Source organism: Bactrocera neohumeralis, unplaced genomic scaffold, assembly GCF_024586455.1.
Source record: "Bactrocera neohumeralis isolate Rockhampton unplaced genomic scaffold, APGP_CSIRO_Bneo_wtdbg2-racon-allhic-juicebox.fasta_v2 cluster10, whole genome shotgun sequence".
Taxonomy (NCBI): Eukaryota; Metazoa; Arthropoda; class Insecta; order Diptera; family Tephritidae; genus Bactrocera; species Bactrocera neohumeralis.
The window spans coordinates 6,326,148-6,348,909 of record NW_026089623.1 but is presented as its reverse complement, the minus strand read 5'-3'; the positions used below and the strand labels follow the sequence as shown (position 1 = coordinate 6,348,909).

Below are 22,762 nucleotides of genomic sequence, written 5' to 3'. Positions count from 1 at the left end.
AACCAAAATCTATAAGTCACTCATAATTCCCGTCCTGCTATATGGTGCAGAGGCATGGGCGATGACGGCAGCCGATGAGTCGACGTTACGAGTTTTCGAGAGAAAGGTTCTGCGAAAGATTTATGGTCCTTTGCGCATTAGCCACGGCGAATATCGCATTCGAAGGAACGATGAGCTGTACGAGATATACGACGACATTGACATAGTTCAGCGAATTAAAAGATAGCGGCTACGCTGGCTAGGTCATGTTGTCCGAATGGAAGAAAACACTCCAGCTCTGAATGTTGTTTGCTTGGAATCTCCAATTGGCGCCACATAGCGAAAAGAAGAAACGACTGGCGCGCTGTTGTTAACTCGGCTATAATCGCGTAAGCGAGGTCTACACCAGTGAAGAATAATTAAAACAAAGTCACAACTTAAACTTTTTGCAGGTTTTAAAAGTGAGAAATCGATATTTAAAAAATTACTTTTTACACTCATAGTGAGCATCATTTCTATTCTAACAATTATGAGGAAATAGGGCGCTGCCAGATGATAATAAGCAAATATGAGCAACTCGCTGCGATATCTCTTTTTCCCTATAATTCCTCTTTCTTTATTTAGCACTCTTAGTTCTAATGAAAAGAAGTGTCTATAAATTATATTTCAAATTAAATTAAGTAAGAAAATCTTTCCATGCATATGTTTATTTTATTATTTAAATATAATAAACAAATAAGTAATATTATATAAAAACATTACGTAATAAAATACTTAGATTACTCCGGGTATTGGCTCGACCAGGTACCACGCCCATTTTCCAATTTTTACCACGGCCCCTATAAAGCCTTGTCATACCGTCCCGGCGGTAAGTTCTAGCGTCTCTGGCGCATTTAGTTGTGAATTTATCGCGGTTTTTGTAGTTTTGAACAGTACCGTTATATTCGGAGTGAACGGGGTTATCTTCTATTTCATCCATTTTCATACCATCGGTAGGAATTCTTATGAGATTTGCGCTTAGCAAGTTTGGTTGTTGTAGTTTTCGTGGTCTAGGAGATATATACATTAAACTTATTGGACGGCGGGGCTACACCCACTTTTTCAAAAATTTTTGCCCACAGGTGCTTCTGGCTACTGCAATCCCCTGTGCCAAATTACAGTTTTATATCTTAATTTAGTGCTTAGTTATGGCACTTTATATATTTTCGGTTAATGGCGATTTGTGGGCGTGGCAGTGGTATGATCTCGCCCATATACGAACTCGAATATTTTTTGTAATCATTTATCAAGATGTCTTAATTTTTACTCAAGTTACAGCTTGCACGGACGGACGAACAGACATTCAACCGGATTTCAACTTTTCTCGTCACCCTGATTTATATATGTATACAAGTATGTAACTATAATACTCTGTAGCAACTGATTACAAGATTATAATAACAAAATAAAAGAGAAATATAAACTTATTTCAATGTTTAGAGTGTACATATATTTAAATATACAAAGTGAAAAATGTGAAACGTTGAGAAATACTATGTGATATAATACAAATTTTTGAGTTTTTAAATCTGAATATTTTAAAAATATAAGTGTTTGCAACAGTTTAATCGGAATCGTGCCCGAAGATAATTAACATAACATTAGTGTTATAAGCTTGATATCCTATATTTTAATAATTGCACTTCAATATGACAAAACAGTTAATCATTTCAAAACACTTACACGTTTTAAACAACCTAAGCATAAACAACACTTTTTTGGGCCAAAAAAATTCATGTAATAAAAAAAATATATATTTTTTTTACAACTTACTCGAAAGTTAATAACACATGTAATAGATTGTAATTTGACACTACTTAGCAAAACAACCTACAACAAATACTCATTGTATTAAATTCCTTTAAATTAAAGGTAGAAACACCCGTAAAATTCAATAAGGAATTTAATCTAACAAATACGCTCTCTTTTCGCAGTTTATTTCAGTTGGATTGTGATAGCTCGTCGATTTGCCATTTGTTCGATAGCCTATTAAAGACAGTGTTTCCTAATTATTTATACTAGTAATAACCCCCGATAATCGGGGGACTCCGTTATTTAAAATGAAAAAAGTAAAAAAAAAAATTGTTTATAAAAACTCAATTTATTCAAGTACTTCATGGAAAACTACATTCGTAGTGGTTTTATTTTGGTCGTAAGTCTTAACTTTAATATCTTGAGAAGATCGTACTCGACTCAATGCGACATACAGCTGACCATGCGTAAAACAATCCTCCTTGAGGAAAACACCAACTCTTGCTAGAGTCTGCCCTTGAGATTTGTTTATTGTTATTGCAAATGCTACAATTATTGGAAAGTGGCAACGCTTTAAAATAAAAGGAAGTGTTGATTCGCTGGGCTGTAAAATTTGTTTCCCTTGTGATTCACCGGTTAAAATTCCGACCTCCAAACAATTACAATGTAGTGCTTTTACTATCAAGCGAGTCCCATTGACCAACCCTTCATATGTATTAAGATTGCGGATTAACATCACAACTGTTCCAACCTTAAGCCTTAACTCATGAGGCGCTACTCCACTGAAATTAAGGGAGTTTAGAAATTCTGTAGGGAATCCGACATGCTCTTGAGGATCTTCAGAAACGACAGTATCCACGCTATAATATACCCTTTCTTCACCGGGCAACATATTTACTATTTCGCTATTTAATAACACCAGACTGAGGCTAAAATACCCAATCCACTAAATTTTCATTTAGCAAAATTATCTCTTCTGGTATATTGATTTTCGACTCTGGAGAGAGCTCTCGACCTTCTCCAACACGCAAAAGAAAACTGTTGTATAAGGATTCTTTAGAACGCATATTCGTTGAGAGTTTGAGACACCTAAAAAATTTCCAAAGTGAGCACCGTTTCAAACAATTGCCAACTATAGCGTGAGCTATTGGGCACCACAGGAAGAACTTGCCTGAAATCACCACCTAATAAAATAACCTTTCCACCAAAAGGTATTTCATTTTGGTGAATATCACGTAATAATCGATCTAAGCAAAAGTAGCATGCTAATTCGGCGAGCATTGCGATTTTCTTCTCAGGCCCTCTGTTCCTCTTCGCGTTCAACCTGCGCCATATGCTTATACTCATTTGCCAAGGGGTTAATATTTGAAAGCATTTCGTGGATTTCTCTCAGCAAATACCTATCGCAGTTTGAATTATGTTGTGCCCTTATATCAGTTGCTTGAACCGTGTCAAGAATAAACAGCTGGGCGTAGGAGGATTCTGAAGGATGATCTGCATGCAATGGACTTACCCTATGATATATTGATCCATGTATTCGGAAGCAATATGGTCCGCGCCCTGTAGGCTCCGCAATTTTCGCTTCGAATGATGCAAAAGCAAACGAACTATTTAGCTGCCGAATATTCTCCAAATATATCTCCGCCAAGAGCTCAAATCATTTTCTAACACAGCTTTCAAAAACTCAGGTACACGTAATTCTTGAAGTTTAACTTTTCCGACATGACAACATGTCGTAAAGCCATTTCTTACCTAGTAACAATTTCAACCAAATATTAAGACAATAAGTATGTATATACATATATTACGAATATAAAACAATGAAAAGTACAGGTACCTTTTCACTTCCGAAATGTTTTGCTTTACAGTGTAAACATATATTAGTCAAACCCCCAAGCGAACTATACTCCGGAAGAACTACGGAGTTTAGGGCAGCTTTGAAATAACTTGCCATAGATCCTGCATGACTACGGCTGTAATAAAACAGGTCAATTCATATACATACATACATTAACATTTAAAAATTACTTTTTATCTATAACATTCACCTCTTCTCTTCGACCTGTTAAACTCCTTTTTCGTCTAATTCGCCTTTGGTTTGGCATTTTATTTTTAATAATTGATTTGAATCTGAACTGAAATTCGATGTAGTATGTATGTATTCGCTGCTAATAGCCGCCTTGACTTTTGGAAGAAAACTGAACCGACTCAAAGCTTACCTAACGCACTTCTAATCAAAATAACGCCGACAACAATATTTCTGTTAGATTTTGCACTTGCGTCTTCGCCCATACATATGTATATATGTACATACATATGTTTGTAAGTATTTATGTGTGAATATAAAACAAAGTAGAGTGCGCATGTCAAAGCGCAGTGTTCCTTAGCTCGTACATACATATTCGTGCAACATAGAAGAGAGCGCATGTCAAATCGTAGATAGCGCCTTAGCGCATGCATATGTATGTATGTACCAGTGCACATGCCAAAGCAAACATTTGTAATTTGTAATATTCGTCATTCTCTTATTGTCATAGATAACTTGATTAGAATCTCTTTTCTTGCTCTCTCGCTTGCAGCTGATCTGTTTTCTGAGCTGGCAACAAAACACAATCAGGGTGCCGTCAACCAGCAGTTAGTGAAAAAGGCGGGATGCCAGAAAAGCAGCGCTATAATTACTTGACGAAATTAGTGTGAAATGAAACTGTGCGAACATATTTTGGCAAAATAAATGTTTATGTAAATTAATTAATGATTTTGCATTTTAGCATTTACATATATATGTATGTATGCATTGGGATTGGAGGACGGAGTCATGTGTAGAAGTTCACGCTAGTGAGGAAAGTTCTCTGATCGCCATTCACTTGGGAGTAGCCAGAAACGATTCTTTTACACATGACTCAAGCAGCTCACTACTTCCGGTCTTTGACCAAGTATCCTCTGGGTAGCCTAAGAACATCCGTTCGAAGGCGAGCTAAAGTGAGAAGGCGAAACATCCCCTGCATAGGGTTGTGCGCTGGGTTTGGGACCCGCCACGTAAAAAGCCTACCCCAATGAAAAATGACAAACAGCCTCGGATGAGAAACCCCTCTTTCGATGACGACCATGGCAAACGAAATAAGGACTACGAATTGAGGGCATGCACCTGGAATGTCCGGTCCCTTAATTGGGAAGGTGCCGCTACCCAGCTGGTTGATGTCCTCGTGAAAATAAAGGCTGACATCACCGCCGTCCAAGAAATTCGATGGACGGGACAAGGACAGAGACGAGGGGGTTCTTGTGGCATTTACTACAGTGGCCATATAAAGGAGCGAAAGTTTGGTGTGGGATTCGTGGTGGGAGAGAGACTCCGTCGCCGAGTACTATCATTCACTCCGGTGAATGAACGTCTAGCCACAATCCGCATCAAAGCGAGGTTCTTCAACATATCGCTGATCTGCGCCCACGCCCCGACGGATGAGAAAGACGATGTGACCAAAGATGCCTTTTATAAGTGCTTGGAACGCACTTATGAGAGATGCCCTCGCCACGATGTCAAAATCGTGCTTGGCGACTTTAACGCCAGGGTGGGCAAAGAAGGTATATTTGGCACTACCGTCGGTAAGTTCAGCTACCACGAGGAAACATCCCCAAATGGGTTGAGGCTGACCGACTTCGCTGGGGCCCGAAATATGGTTATCTGTAGTACTAGATTCCAGCACAAAAAGATTCATCAAGCTACCTGGCTGTCTCCGGATCGAAAAACTACCAACCAGATCGATCATGTTGTGATAGACGGAAGACACGTCTCCAGTGTTTTAGATGTGCGTGCGCTCCGAGGTCCTAACATCGACTCGAACCACTATCTTGTTGCAGGCAAGATTCGCACCCGCCTCTGTGCAGCAAAAAACGCACGTCAACAAATACAAGGAAGGTTCGACGTCGAAAAACTGCAATCACAACAGACTGCCGAACGATTTTCTACTCGGCTTGCACTCCTGCTCTCTGAGAGCACTCATCAACAACTCGGTATAAGGGAACTGTGGGATGGCATTTCAAACTCCTTACGTACAGCTGCATCCGAAACCATTGGTTTTCGGAAAGTGCAAAAGAACAACTGGTACGACGAGGAGTGCCGCGTGGCAGCGGAGAGAAAACAGGCTGCCTACCTCGCAACGTTACGATCGACCACAACACGTGCAGGATGGGATAGATACCGAGAGTTGAAGAGAGAAGCGAGACGCATTTGCTGGCAAAAAAAGAAAGAGGCCGAAATGCGTGAGTATGAAGAGCTTGATAAGCTGGCCGACAGGGGTAATGCTCGAAAATTCTACGAAAAAATGCGGCGGCTTACAGAAGGTTTCAAGACCGGAGCATACTCTTGTAGAACCCCCAAAGGTGATCTAGTCACCGATGCCCAGAGCATACTTAAATTATGGAGGGAACACTTCTCCAGCCTGCTAAATGGCAGTGAATGCACAACGCCAGGAGAAGGCGAACCCGATTTCCCAATCGACGACGATGGAGCCGAAGTTCCATTGCCCGATCATGAAGAAGTTCGAATAGCAATTACCCGCCTGAAGAACAACATAGCGGCGGGGGCCGATGGATTGCCGGCCGAGCTATTCAAACACGGCGGCGAAGAACTGATAAGGAGCATGCATCAGCTTCTTTGTAAAATATGGTCGGACGAGAGCATGCCCAACGATTGGAATTTAAGTGTGCTATGCCCAATCCATAAAAAAGGAGATCCCACAATCTGCGCCAACTACCGTGGGATTAGCCTCCTCAACATCGCATATAAGGTTCTATCGAGCGTATTGTGTGAAAGATTAAAGCCCAGCGTCAACAAACTGATTGGACCTTATCAGTGTGGCTTTAGACCTGGAAAATCAACAACCGACCAGATATTCACCATGCGCCAAATTTTGGAAAAGACCCGTGAAAGGAGAATCGACACACACCACCTCTTCGTCGATTTCAAAGCTGCTTTCGACAGCACGAAAAGGAACTGCCTCTATGCCGCGATGTCTGAATTTGGTATCCCCGCAAAACTAATACGGCTGTGTAAACTGACGCTGAGCAACACGAAAAGCTCCGTCAGGATCGGGAAGGACCTCTCCGAGCCGTTCGATACCAAACGAGGTTTCAGACAAGGCGATTCCCTATCGTGTGACTTTTTAAACCTGCTTCTGGAGAAAATAATTCGAGCTGCAGAGCTTAATAGAGAAGGTACCATCTTTTATAAGAGTGTACAGCTGCTGGCGTCTGCCGATGATATTGATATCATCGGCCTTAACACCCGCGCCGTTAGTTCTGCTTTCTCCAGACTGGACAAGGAAGCAAAACAAATGGGTCTGGCAGTGAACGAGGGCAAGACGAAATATCTCCTGTCATCAAACAAACAGTCGTCGCACTCGCCACTTGGCACTCACGTCACTGTTGACAATCAGTATTAACACCACCAAGCCTGGAAATCCAACGCAGGATAACTCTTGCCAACAGGTGCTACTTCGGACTGAGTAGGCAATTGAAAAGTAAAGTCCTCTCTCGACGAACAAAAGCCAAACTCTATAAGTCGCTCATAATTCCCGTCCTGCTATATGGTGCAGAGGCTTGGACGATGTCAACAACTGATGAGTCGACGTTGCGAATTTTCGAGAGAAAAGTTCTGCGAAAGATTTATGGTCCACGGCGAATATCGCATTCGATGGAAGGATGTACGAGATATACGACGACATTGACATAGTTCAGAGAATTAAAAGACAGCGGCTACGCTGGCTAGGTCATGTTGTCCGAATGGACGAAAACACTCCAGCTCTGAAAGTATTCGACGCTGTACTCGCCGGGGAAAGCAGAGGAAGAGGAAGACCTCCACTCCGTTGGAGGACCAAGTGGAGAAGGACCTGGCTACGCTTGGAATATCCAATTGGCGCCACGTAGCGAAAAGGAGAAACGACTGGCGCGCTGTTGTTAACTCGGCTATAATCGCGTAAGCGGTGTCTACGCCAATTAAGAAGAAGAAGAAGTATGTATGCATTTTCAAAGTGTTTAATTTAGTGTTTTGTATAATTTATTAAATACCCAAGTTAATATTTTTCAGCAGTGGCATCATTGGCAAATGTTATAAATAATGCGAGTTTTGACAGCTCTCTCTCGAACCAAAGAGTCTCGTATCAAGTTATCTATGCTTATTGTCATTTTGCTACCGAGCAGACAACATTGTTGTTGTTAGATTTCGCAATTGCGCCTTCGCGTATATGGGTATGTGTGTAACGAAAGCAAATGACAGAAACATTTTTAATTATTCATTCTCTTACATATATGCTCTTTTCTGTAGAAGCGCTGCTTATATTAGCTTAATGTAAAAATTGAAGAACTTTAAACGCAAATATGTCAAAAGTGGTTCAATGAATTTAAAATCTGTAAAATTTGTGCAAAGTTTCACATCGCACACTTTAATTTGATGTATTATTTGTCTCTGTACGTTTTGCAGATCTCTGGAAATAAGCGCCTTGTCTTAGAATAATATATAGATATTATTAACTGTCTTTGTTTAGTAACTGCCCTCACGTCTAAAAATTTACATTTGAAAGCAACAACACAGTTATCGTGTTTATTTTTCTTTTTTTAGGTTATAAGAAGCGCTTAAAATGACTTCGAACTATATAAGGATCGTCTTCCAACGTGAGTGGTGTACCCATTAAAACACTCCCACCTTTTACCATGGAATTTTCCCTTGCCACGCAAAGTTGCTGAGATGGTACTTATTGCAGATCAGTTTCTAATGTCCCTGCGTCCAGGGATGCCACGGCTTTGTGGCGCACATGCTATGGACTTGAATTCTCCGGGATCGGGGAATTTGCGTCCATGTCCGTTTTTTAGTATCTAGACTAGATAACTAGATTTTCCACGGCATTTAAAAAAAGTATGGCTGGCATCATCAAGTGGCTGAGGTATTTTAGAAAATAAGAGTAACCGGAAAGCATCTGTGTTAATTAGTAGTGTACCTCGCCGTGTTTCTTACTGTGCCACATCTCTATATCATTGATTAGTTTGGCGGTCCATCTTCTTTTAGGTTACCTTGTCCGCCAATAGTTTTAGGATGAACTTGCATGTTCACCTCCAGCGGAATGTTTTTTTAATAAGTTGAATCAGCTCGATTTTTTTCCTCAACTAGGTCAAGACCGTGTGAGTCAAGCTATGTCTGTTGCCGCAACATAACTTGTGTTAGTTTACGTCTAGCTATGTCGGTATTGCGACCGGTTATGACGGCGACGACGTCGTCCGTATAACCAACGAGATAGAATTCGTCTGACATTGCAATCTTTCTAGCAACTTCCCTGCCGTATCTAATATGCGGGAGGTGTTTCTGGGTCTAATTTATCTATACTTATCAGGGTTAGTTGCTGTCTCTTCCATAATTCTGGGAGAATGTACTCGTTTAGATATGCATTGTACATGGATAGCAATAAGTGCTAACGGTCTTTGGCGATTATCTTTAACATTTCCTAACGCTTCCCATTTATCTTTCTTTCTGTTCATTATCACACATTTCAGCTCAGTTTTAGCAGCTTTATATTCCTTATATTCTTCCATTCCATTTCTTCTTCTTCTAGCCTTGCATATTGTCATCGGATACGCAGCCTTTTTTATTTCATCCCTCTACCAGTAAGCTGCTTTCTTTGGATATGCGCACTTTATTTTTGACATTGCTGCTTAACATGACTCTATGATGCTGCTTATTTTATCTTTGAAAATTTCTCAGGTCTGCTGCTAGCCATGTATTTTAGTGGGGTTTCGTATATGGTCACGAGAAGCTTTTTTCTGTATAGTTTAGAAGCATTTCATTTGCGTGTTCTCCCGTTTTAGCTGTTTTTGTTCTTTTATCTCGGCCCACACTACCTGTGTAGTCTTTTAGCACTTTCCACTCACGTAACTGGTTTGCAAATCCTTCAGACTGCATCGTAATTTCGACGGTTCTGTCGTTTCATCCCGGTGGTTATTGTTGTTGTTGTTGTTATGACGGGTACTTAGGCCCCGTTAGGATGGTAAGGGTTCGTCATGTCGTTGTCGACGTCATATACCGGAAATCCCAAGAAACGTTTTATTTCGACGGGGTCGGAACAAAAGGACAGGGATGTTAGATGAGTGGCGTTGGTGGAGCATGCAAAGCGGTGACCAGTTTAATGGGGGGACTCATTGCACGCAGCACATATATTGGATATGTTGAGGTCTATTATAGATAAGTAGGTGCTTAACCTGCTACAGTATTCAAAACGAAGCTACGCTCTCGTTTTTTGCCGCCCTTCGTATGCGATTGGTGGTGGTTTGACCCCGAGCCCGCCATTCACAGGAAGGGAGTCGGTGAAGGTGTTGATGGCCCCACTGTGAATGGCTGTCAGTGCTTGTCGGAAGTTTGTTGCGTCCGAAGTCTGGTCGGCGTACTGTCTAACGACGTCGATGTAATTGCGGAATGATCTCTTGATGTTCTTAGAAGTCGGTTCCGCTTCAAGGTGACTGCAGGGGTGATTTCTGCGAAACATCCCAGCAGGAACTGCCTGGAGAGGAGTTCATTATGGTCCTTAACTGGAAACATAAGCGCTTCACTATGTAGATGTTCAATGGGAGACATCAGGAAACATGCTGTAGTAGTCCGGAGTGCAGTGTTCTGACTTGTCTGAAGCTTGTTTATCTGCGTTCCACTGCATCCGATTGCCTTGTAAGTTGCCAACAACGTTTCTTTGTCCTTTTCCCAAGTGCTGCCAGACAGCGACTTTAGGATTTCCTCTACCTCTATACCTTGGCGATAATCGCGGTCGTATGAGGTATGAAAGAGCATAGACTATCAAAAGTTACACCTAAAATCTTAGGATTATTGACAGTCGGAATCTTGACGCCGTCGACTGCAATATGAAGGTCAAGTCTGTACACCTTAGTTCAGTTTGTAAATTAGTATTGAGTATTAAGTTCCGTCCAGAGAAGAAGCGAGAAAGATCGGAGAGATAGCCGTTTACCTTACACATGCCATCGATTCCTTTGTCCGAAACTTTCCTGGTGGCTGTGGGAGTTCGGAGATATAGAAGTAAAACAATAGCGGGGAGAAGACACCACCATACGGAACCCCTTGATTAATACTCGTCAGTTTAAAATTTTCTCCTCGAAACAGTACGGCTGATTGTCGACCGCTCAAGTAGTTCATGGTCCAGCTCTTCAGTCCTGGGGGAGCGTAGTTTGTTCTATGTCCTGCAGTAGCGTTGTGTGACCGATTGTGTGAAATGCTTTTGACAAGTCCAACGCTACACTTTCACATGGTGTTTTCTGGTTAAGACCACGAACTATCTGGGCGTATATGACGCTGAGTAATGTGGTGGAGCTGTGCACTTTTCGGAGCCTATGCTAGTGGTTTGCTAGGCTGAGGTGGTGAGTGAAAGTCGGGAGTAGCAAGATCTCAAGTGTCTTCACTACTGGGTTGAAGAGAGTTATCGGACGATTCAAATCCGCTTTGTTGGCGGGTTTCCCAGTCAGTAGTGAAAGCACTCTTCCGAATATCCACACTTCGGGTATTTGAAGAGTGGTCGGCGACAGGTTGAGGACCTTGGTGAGGTAGCTTACTCCCGTCGAGCCTAGATGCTTTAGTTTAAGCATGTTGATTCCATCAGGGCCAATGGACTTATGTAGATGGTTCACAGCCGTCGGGTAACTCATCGTTTTGCTTTGTCTACCGAAGGGTGCAGTGTAAATCGCTGGCTAAAATAGCTTGCGCACTTCTTCGGGTCCGAAAAGGCATGGCCATTGCATTGAACTTTAACTCAATCATCATGTCTCTTCGGATTAGACAAAGCCTTACAGTGGACCAAATCTTACTCACACCGATGGAGAGGTTGCAGGACTTTAGGTGCTCTAAAACGGCTGCTTCGGCTGGGAAATTTGCGAGCGGTAGCTGCTGCGATCACCTTGCAGAACCGACGTTCGCCAACGGACACGTCCGTAGGAATAGGTAAAGCGTTGAAGGTATTCTCAGTAGTTTCTGTGAAACCGGCCCATTTAGCTTTGTTAAAGTTAACGAAGATACGGTTGTCCACAGAAACAAAATCGGGAGGTTTCCTGATCGAGGGAAGATGGTCTGATTCGAGAGTTAGAATAGGTCGCCAGATTATGCTATTTATCAGACCACCACTAGCAATGGTAATATCGGGCGAGCTATTACAGGTGCCCATAACTCTGGTGGGGGCTTCGTCATTCACTGTGCAGAATGTTTAATCGTCAATATGTTCCGCCAGCACCGTCCCCCTACGATCGTTTGACAGACAGGAATGCCAAAGATCATGGTGTGTGCTAAAGTCGCCTAGTACTAAATGGTTTTCGCCACGAAGTAGCGCACCTATGTTGAGGTGATATCCTGACATTCTAGGGTAGTATCCCTACAGTCGATGTTTTCATCGATTAGACGATATTTAACGGTTTTGTGCAATATGAAGTCTAAGCCACCACCATTATCTCGCAACTCAGGAAATCTGAGAGGCTGTTTAGCTTGGTTTCTTGGACCGCGGCTATCTATACGCGTTCCCGGTTCATGAGTGGAACTGTATCTTCGATCTTACTCTGGAGTCCGTTGCAGTTGAATTGAAGTATTGGGGTTTGTGGCGGATTTGGGTGATCCTGCGGGTGAGGGAGTGGCGTGTAGGTGGTGACAAGTCAGAATGGGAGCTATGTTGCCCGTTCGAGCTCCTGGGGACCGTGGAGGTCCTCTGTTGGTCACTCGGGGTGAGTGGCGGCGTAGTGCGGGAACTGGGTGCAGATTGCACAGCCGAAGAGGCTATTCTGGCAGTAGCGCGTTGGCAACATGCGGCCACGTAACTCGTGGTCCACTCCCTATGCGTCCTAAGACCTGAGCAGGTCTTAAGAGGGCTCCATCCATTGCATGGATTACACCTGACTGAGGTGTAGTTTGGATGGAACCTTTTGGTGCAGACACAGCAGAAAAATTTCTCCTGGCCCGGGTTGGACTCAATGCAAGCATGGGTCAGGAGGACGACAAACTTTAAATAATACTTATCAATCCAATCGGGGTTAGATCGCCGAAAAAACAGACCTTGGCCAGAAAAATCCGGGTCGAGTCCGCTGATGATACCGCTTTCAACACAACTATGTCGTTTATATAAAGAAATGTCGAATTAGTGTGCTTAATCTTGCTTTGAAGTAGATAAAATCCCGCACCCTCAGAGTTGAAAAATTCACCCGCGACTTTAAGGAATAAACATTTATACGTCTTAAATAATAATAGAATATTTAACTATTAAGTAATTGTTGTTAACTTATATTCTCCCACTTTATTGTAAATGTCATCAATATATTCGCCAAGTTTTGTTTCATCACCTTCAGGCATTGGTAAATCGCTCACATTTTTCACCCATTCCGCAGACGGACTCGCCGCAATGCCCTGACTATTTGTGCCAATCATACCCAATAATGCCTTCAAAGCCTCCTCGTTGGGGAACTAAAGGCTAACTCTTGAAAATATGTTAAGCAATTTTCGGAAACATTACACTTAAAGCAGTTAATTACTCGTCCGAAAATGCTGTACAAAATGCTACAAAAAGTTGTTACATTTGTTGTTCAAAGACTGCTTACAACATTTTGTGATATATTTTCTGTTTGTAATCACTGTTAGCGATTGGAAAGATTGAAGGGACTGAAACTGTTTTTGTTGTTACTTTGTTTATATGTAGATGTCCATTAAACGAATAACTAAGCCGTGTTTTATTTGACCATCACAAGCTAATAGCTAAATCATGGACAAATAAAACGCACTTAGCTTAGTCCATATATTCGCTTAAAAATGAATTGGGTTGGTAATGCGGACAAGAACAATCAGGTGATATACAATTTAGTTTGAAATTTCAAATTTTTAAACAGAATATTAATATACTTATTTTAGTTATATTTATTTTAGTTATTTGAGGTCTAGAATACAAAAAACTGGAAACTTGTGTTCATATTTGTCTTAATTCTTTTTTTTCAAAAAATCTGTAATTTTGGTTTGTTTACATTTTCATCTGTCAAAATGAGGTTTCTCGCTTTACTATTTTTTTTTTTTTGGGAAAAACTTTGCTATTGTGAATGAAAAAAGCTATGAACTGGCAATGCTTCTAGTTCAATATTCAAAATAAGCTAATATACAAAATAAGCTAATAGCTTAATTTGCTGGCCAAATAAAGCACCCCTATAATTGTACCAGTTCCCGGCGGATATTGCATATTTCTGAAAGTATCGAAAATGTTGGTACAAGTACAACACTTACACTTACTTCATTCAATGCATTTTTTGATTGTGTCATCTGTGTGGAAAGAACCCAAACAAGCATGTCGATGGTTTTTAATTAAAGCCCTCATACGACAATCTTCGGAACAGTATTGAATTTTATAATTGGGACATTGTGTAAATTGTTGCAACCATGGTGTTGCTAGATCGTATTCTAGCAAAGGCACTACCAATGCATTGTTTCGCCAAGCGAGGCACATTTCCTACAACAGTTTTTAAAATCGAATCTAAAAAGATAAAAATTGTGTGTGTGCGATTCACACATGATAGAAGTGAAACTTCAGTAAATCGACAAAAGAATGAGATGAATATATACATATAACAAGGGTAGGCAATTACAAAGTTTAATTGTTTAAAAATGAAAGTATTTTGTTTAATTTTAAAAGATATTTTATATTTTATTTAACATATATTGCATAATCTATTACTCAAGTTCCATATTTTCAGTTTCCACAAATAACTGTTAAAATAAAATTCAATAACTGATTTTATTGATTGGTTGGGAGAGATGTAAATTGCTACAATCAGAACTAAATCTCCCTGGTCATTTCTGATTTCGCAGGCTGCTCAAATATCATTGAACATGCTTATTTATATGCAAAGCCGAAATTATACTAAATATAAATATCTATTTATATATTATTACATATTTTTTCTTTTATTTTGCTGCATTGCATGTAAATACATTATGTATGTATGTATGTATTAATATATAAATAGATATTTATATTTAGTATAATTTCGGCTTTGCATATAAATAAGCATGTTCAATGATATTTGAACATTTTGCCAAGGGAAAGAAATTATTATTGAAAATTAGTGGGCTGTATATGTTTTTATGATCTTAAGTATTACAAATTTCTTAACTTATCTTATTTAAGAAAATAAACATGTTCAATTTTGAACATTCTGCCGGACAACAAAAGTGACTTCCAGCCGCAGATTGTAATCGACGTTTGGTTTTTAGTTAGTCCGTTTGCTTTAACGCTGCCATGGTATTAGTAACTCCCAAATGGTTGTTACTACATCTGCTTTTCCAACTGGATCTATTATGGCTATTTCAATAGTTTTATTTACGTCTTTTTTATTATGGTCTTTCTCCTTTTCTTTATCGCGTTGCGTATCCTTCTCCACTTCAGGTTTCTTTGATACATAGTCCTTTTTTGTATCAATAGTTTGTTTGTCGTCTCTCGTCTTAGAAGTTGTGTCTCGTATCTTCTTGTCTTCATCTTTTTTTGTTGTATCCACACGTCTTTTGGCGACACTTCGACTGGCATCCGACGATGATGACATTGTTGCGTAGCCATAACAACTTGTACCCGGAGTTCGGGAGTTGGTGACCACCTTGGCTCCGATAACTTTGCCATATTTAGAAAATATAGTTTTCAGATCACTGGCTCTCGTTAATGAAGATAACCCCGATACCAAAAGATTACGTGAAGGTTTTGTCTGCTTTCCTGTGGACGACGATTTTGTAGATGTATTCACTTTGTCATCCTTCTGCGAAGTTTTGTTTGAAGATGATTTTTGTTCACTAATGTCTTTATCCTTTTTGTCGCCGGACTTCTAATCTTTTCTCTTTGACTTATCGTCATCACGCTTGCTGTATTGGCGTTCGTCCTTACTGCTGCTGGATCCACCCTTGGATGTTCTTGTGTCCTTCAAAGCTGCAACCGTTTTTGTACTCTTTTGCGCTGAATTCCTGCCGGTATTATCACCTTCTGCATCGGTGCATTTTTCCTTTATGTATTTTAGTGCAGTAGTAAAATCTTCCTTCTGTGTTTTAGCATCATCTTCCAAAATATGATCAGCTACTTCAGTTTCGTCTTCAAACGATTTAACCTGGACTTCACTTTCCCACATTTTTCCAAAATGTGAGCCTGCCGGAAGAGATAGATGACAAGTTACCAATTTAGTTGGTTTTTCCTCAGTTTTTGAAGCTTTATGAAGTTCTTCAAGTGATTCTTCTTCAACTTCAACTTCAGATATGTTTTTGTCTTCCTCTATTACTTCTGCTGTTTCTTCCTCAGCAGAAGACAGATATATACAAGGTAGATAAAAGATTGGAACTTTTGTACATTTTAAATCCGAGTCAAAACGGTACAAAATTTCAGGTTCTTCTTCTATTGCAAAATCTTCAAACAGGACATCACGCTGAAGAGAAATATAACTAATTTCGGGCTCTCCTTTTTGTAATCTCGCTGTACAAAGTTTGAGATTTTGGAAATACTCCGCCGTTATTTCAAAATATAAATTTTCAACTTCAGGAAAAATTTTTGAAAAATAATTTGTGTGAAAATTGTGCATTTGAGAAACACAATTTTCAAATGTTTAATATGATCACTTTTTATTATAGTGATTTGGTGGAGATCTTCCATTACTTCTCTGAGGAGTTGAATTTTCCTCTTGAATATGAAGATTCCAAGATCCAAATCAAATGTATGTGACTTGTATTTATTTATCATGTTGCTGCTTGTTTTTCTCCAAAGAAATCGTTGAAGGTATTTGATTTGGTCGCCTAGTTGACCTTGCTGTGCCTCGACTCACAGCCGCGGAATATTTCTTGGATAGCAGTTAGATCACTGCGTTTAGTCTCTGCTAAAACGGCTTATGCGATCGGTTTTAATGCAGGAATATACACCCGTCTTATTATTATTATTATTTTTATTTTGTCAATATGCGGGAATATTCACCCGTCTTACAATTTAATTTTGCCTGTATTTGTATTAATAACAGGGTTTTTTTAAATTTGGCTGAGCTCTTTTTTTTTTGTTTTAGGCTCGATAGGACCAAAAATGTAAATAAAGGTTCTAATATGCGGGAATATACACCCGTCTTACAATTATTTTTTTATGTTGCCTGTATTTTAAACAGGGCTTTTTTGTATGTTGCCTGTTTTTTAAATACAGGACTTTTTGATTTTGACCGAGCTCTTCATCCGGCTCGAAGGACCAAAAATGTTTGAATTATAACATCAAGCTGTTTGATTTGTAAGATCAAACTTTTGAACTCAAAAAAAGATTATTTATTCCTTACCTCTGGTGGGGGGAAATAAAACGACCTTCATTGAGTGAGAAATATTCCATTCTTACAACTCAAAAAAGATTATTTATTCCTTACCTCTGGTGGGGGGAAATAAAATGACCTTCATTGAGTGAGAAATATTTCATTCTTAAAACTCAAAAAAGATTATTTATTCCTTACCTCTGGTGGGGGGAAATAAAATGACCTTCACTGAGTGAGAAGTATTTCATTCATTAGATATATATTTATATTTAGTTAGTATAATTTCGGCTTTGCATATAAATAAGCATGTTCAATGATATTTGAACATATTGCCGAGGGAAAGAAATGATTATTAATGGACTGTATATGTTTTTATGATCTTAAGTATTACAAATTTCTTAACTTATCTTATTTAAGAAAATAAACATGTTCAAAAGTGACTTCCAGCCGCAGATTGTAATCGACGTTTGGTTTTTAGTTAGTCCGTTTGCTTTAACGCTGCCATGGTATTAGTAACTCCCAAATGGTTGTTACTACATCTGCTTTTCCAACTGGATCTATTATGGCTATTTCAATAGTTTTATTTACGTCTTTTTTATTATGGTCCTTCTCCTTTTCTTTATCGCGTTGCTTATCCTTCTCCACTTCAGGTTTCTTTGATGCATCGTCCTTCTTTGTATCAATAGTTTTACGTTTGTCGTCTCTCGTCTTAGAAGTTGTGTCTCGTAACTTCTTGTCTTCATCTTTTTTTGTTGTATCCACACGTGTTTTGGCGACACTTCGACTGGCATCCGACGATGATGACTTTGTTACATAGCCATAACAACGTGTACCCGGAGTTCGGGTGTTGGTGACCACCTTGGCTCCGATAACTTTTCCATATTTAGAAAATATAGTTTTCAGATCACTGGCTCTCGTTAATGAAGATAACCCGGATACCCAAAGATTACGTGAAGGTGTTGTCTGCTTTCCTGTGGACGACGATTTTGTAGATGTATTCACTGAAGACTTTTTTGTCATCCTTCTTGTTTGAATATGATTTTTGTTCACTAATGTCTTTATCCTTTTTGTCGCCGGAATTCTCATCTTTTCTCATTGATTTATCGTCATCAGACTTACTGCATTTGCGTTCGTCCTTACTGCTGCTGGATCCACCCTTGGATGTTCTTGTGTTCTTCAAAGCTGCAACCGTTTTTGTACTTTTTTCCATCTGTTGAGCTGCTGCTTTCAACTTAAAGAGGTCACGTTTTGGGTCCCATTGCAACCCTAATGTCTTCACTGAATCCGTTTCTTTGATTTGAACAATTTCTTTATCTTCCTTCTGTGTTTTAGCATCATCTTCCAAAATATGATCAGCTACTTCAATTTCGTCTTCAAACGATTTAACCTGGACTTCACTTTCCCACATTTTTCCAAAATGTGAGCCTGTCGGAAGAGATAGATGACAAGTTGCCAATTTAGTTGGTTTTTCCTCAGTTTTTGAAGCTTTATGAAGTTCTTCAAGTGATTCTTCTTCAACTTCAACTTCAGATATGTTTTTGTCTTCCTCTATTACTTCTGCTGTTTCTTCCTCAGCAGAGACAGATATATACAAGGTAGATAAAAGATTGGAACTTTTGTACATTTTAAATCCGAGTCAAAACGGTACAAAATTTCAGGTTCTTCTTCTATTGCAAAATCTTCAAACAGGACATCACGCTGAAGAGAACCTAATTTCGGGCTCTCCTTTTTGTAATCTCGCTATACAAAGTTTGAGATTTTGGAAATACTCCGCCGTTATTTCAAAATATAAATTTTCAACTTCAGGAAAAATTTTTGAAAAATAATTTGTGTGAAAATTGTGCATTTGAAGAAACACAATTTTCAAATGTTTAATATGATCACTTTTTATTATAGTGATTTGGTGGAGATCTTCCATTACTTCTCTGAGGAGTTAAATTTTCCTCTTGAATATGAAGATTCCAAGATCCAAATCAAATGTATGTGACTTGTATTTATTTGTCATGTTGCCGCTTGTTTTTCTCCAAAGAAATCGTTGGAGGTATTTGATTTGGTCGCCTAGTTGACCTTGCTGTGCCTCGACTCACAGCCGCGGAATATTTCTTGGATAGCAGTTAGATCACTGCGTTTAGTCTCTGCTAAAACGGCTTATGCGATCGGTTTTAATGCGGGAATATACACCCGTCTTACAATTATTTTTTTTTTATTTTGTCAATATGCGGGAATATACACCCGTCTCACAATTTAATTTTGCCTGTATTTGTATTAATAACAGGGCTTTTTTAAATTTGGCTGAGCTCTTTTTTTTGTTTTAGGCTCGATAGAACCAAAAATGTTTAAAACTCATTGAAGATTTTATCAAACCTTACCACTGGTGGGGGGAAATGAAAAGACCTTCACTGAGCTGAGAATTATTTCATTCTCTTTATTTTATGTTGCTAATATGCGGGAATATACACCCGTCTTACAATTATTATTTTTATGTTGTCAATATGCGGGAATATACACCCGTCTTACAATTATGTTTGTTCTAATTTGCCTGTATTTTGAACAAGGCTTTTTTGTATATTGCCTGTTTTTTAAATACAGGACTTTTTGATTTTGGCCGAGCTCTTCATCCGGCTCGAAGGACCAAAAATGTTTAAAGTCAATAAAGATTATTTATTCCTTACCTCTGGTGGGGGGAAATAAAATGACATTCATTGAGTGAGAAATATTTCATTCTGATCAGTGGTAAGGGGTAAAAGAAAATTTAAAAATAAAAATTTCAAATAAAGGAGCCGTTAGCTATCACTTATTGCCCCCCACCCGAGGTAAGGAATAAGTGACGCAAACTGCAATAACCTTTATTAACATTTTGCAATAACATTTATTTACATATTTTTTCTTTTATTTTGCTGCATTGCATGTAAATGCATTATGTATGTATGTATGTATTAATATATAAATAGATATTTATATTTAGTATAATTTCAGCTTTGCATATAAATAAGCATGTTCAATGATATTTGATCTTGAACATGTGCTCGTAAGCTTTGACAGTAAAAGGTAAACAGTGACATCACTTTTCTTTTATTTAAGAAATCATATAAAACATTTCCAATTGTCTGAAGTCAATTTAAATTGTGTAATGTTAACATTTTTAACAATTCTCCACATACTCAACAGAGAAAATGAAGAGTAATAAGTATATGTATTTTCGGCGTATGGTGACGTGGCATGTATGCCCAAGCAGAGAATATGAAGAGACATAAATATATGTATGCATGCTCCTTATGATACTCCCAACAACAGCATTGTGATATTTTCAAGCTTCAATTTTTGCTTTCAACCAGGAAATCGCTTGTATGTGCTTTTGTGTTTTGCCCTCAGCAATTCCATATTGACATGTAAAAACAATTATGATATGAGTATAATTTTGTATGAATGCATACATAATAATATTTATAGTCAATTTATTGACTTACTTGAATATTTAATAATTTTATTTGATTTTTACATAATATAGTATACCGTAAATATTTTTGTATTATATTTCTTACTAATAGAAATTAAATTCATCGCAACAATATATACATATGTATGTATGTATGTACATCTTCTATCATATTAATCTTATGTCTCTGCACATGCTCATATCATAATCTTATTATCTGCTCATATAAATGTATGTATACGCATGAGCGCATTCAGAAATTCAAATAATGATTTTATCACTTATCAATGTATTACATGTGCGCGCATTGATCTACATGTTCATATACATTCATTTATACTATACTTAAATGTACATATATTTGTATACATAGCCGAACAAATAATTCACAAGCATACGAGTACAAACATACATATGCGTACACATGTGAATATGTCACCAACAATAAATTTAAACATTGTTCTACAAAAACAACAATTGTCTAAATAACAGAAGCAACACAAGTCAATATGGCAGCCGAATTGGCGAAGCCCAAATATAATAAATTTTACAACAAACGATTTCATTCATAAACGCGGGCGCAAATTTCACAAGCCACCTCGCTTCATTCATAAAAACAGACGCCGTAAAATCATTAATTAAACATCTTTCTGGAGTTTGTTCTAAGAACGAAGTGAGAAAAGTGGCAACATAGCTGTTGTCGATTTACAATATTTGTCAATTCTAAAATATTTTTCCGTGGCTCGCAAGAATCAGCGTCGATATGTATGCAAGCTCATACAAAAACATACATATATACGCTAGCTTTTTGGCGAAGCTATTCGAGCAGCAAGGGAAGCGGTAACAATCGGCGATCGTTTGTTAGTTTCTTTCGGCACAGCTCGGATTTTCTACCAACAACACAACGTTGTGGCGCTTTGTCGTCGCCTCAGTGCTTCGACAGATTGACTCTTTGACACTTATGAATGTATGTACATATGTATGTAGCTCGCATTTGCTTTCGTAAACATACAGACAAATGTACCAAAGAAATAATATATGTATGTATATGCCAATAATATAAAATAGTATGTACATTTCTGTCTCATTCTTTCCTGGCTTTATCCTACACATTTTCGTATTTGTGTCTCTTACCTGTAGTTTTTTCCGTTGCATCCGGTTTGAAATCACAACGATTCTAAAGAAGTTTCACTTAAAAAACAAAACATAAAAATGCTTTGTAAAACACATAAAACCGTAATCAAAAATTTACATTGGTAGCGCTAAAAGTAAAAATTTAAGAAATAAATTAAATACCAAATCAGAAATTTCCGTGTTGTTTGTTACATTTTGGGGTTTCACAATATGTGTGAAATTTCAATATTATATCAAATATATTTAAAGGTTCTTCGATTTTCGCTGTTCTGAAAATATTATAATTTAATAAACATTAATAAAATGTTAAAAATTAAATAAAATTAGCAACTTACCTGACGCTCTTAAAATTTTTTTTCGAATGGCGATTCAATGGCGGCAATTTTTATAAGCTTCGTTGTCGGTATGAGCATCTCATTCTTACACATTCAAAAATTATGTATGATGAATTTTGCTACTCTTACAACAGAACTTTCCATTTCAAAACAAAAAGTTAGATATGAATATATAGTAGTATAAGAGGTGAAACTTTACAAATTTAGTAGTGAATTGGTTACCTGTGTCTTGTAGGGTATGTATTGATATGAATATTATTTTGCGAACTTTTACGAATGCATGTCAAACTAATAATATTCTAATAAAAAATGAAATATTCAAAGTAATATTTATGGTTAATTTGGACATGAACGTTTAATAATTTTCTTTGGTTTTTATATAATTTACTTACTTAATAAATATTATTGCATTATATTTGTTGCTAATAGATTTATTACAACATAGTCCATACATATGTATGTTTGTAAGTACAATTCAAATTTAAATCATGATAGTACTTATCAGTAATAAAATAAGCGCGCACTACTCTATATGTACATACAGGTACATACATATGCGTGTATGACATTGCCGAACAAATAATGTATTCACAAACCTACCTACATACATAAAGCAGCGTTACAAGTCAATATGGTAACCAAATAGCCGATGCCCAAATTATAGTAAAACACGCAACAACAATATTTTCATTCCTGAACGTAGCGCACTTTCAACAGGCAAACGCGCTTCATTCATAAAAGCAAACACCATTTAACTCTCCGACCATGACTTTGCCAA

General features: G+C 38.2%; 1 pseudogene; it reads right to left on the bottom strand.

Annotated features, from left to right (window-relative positions):
• Positions 1 to 12,793: 12,793 nt before the first annotated feature.
• On the bottom strand, positions 12,794 to 15,366 carry LOC126765155 (histone-lysine N-trimethyltransferase SMYD5-like; annotated as a pseudogene).
• Positions 15,367 to 22,762: the final 7,396 nt, after the last annotated feature.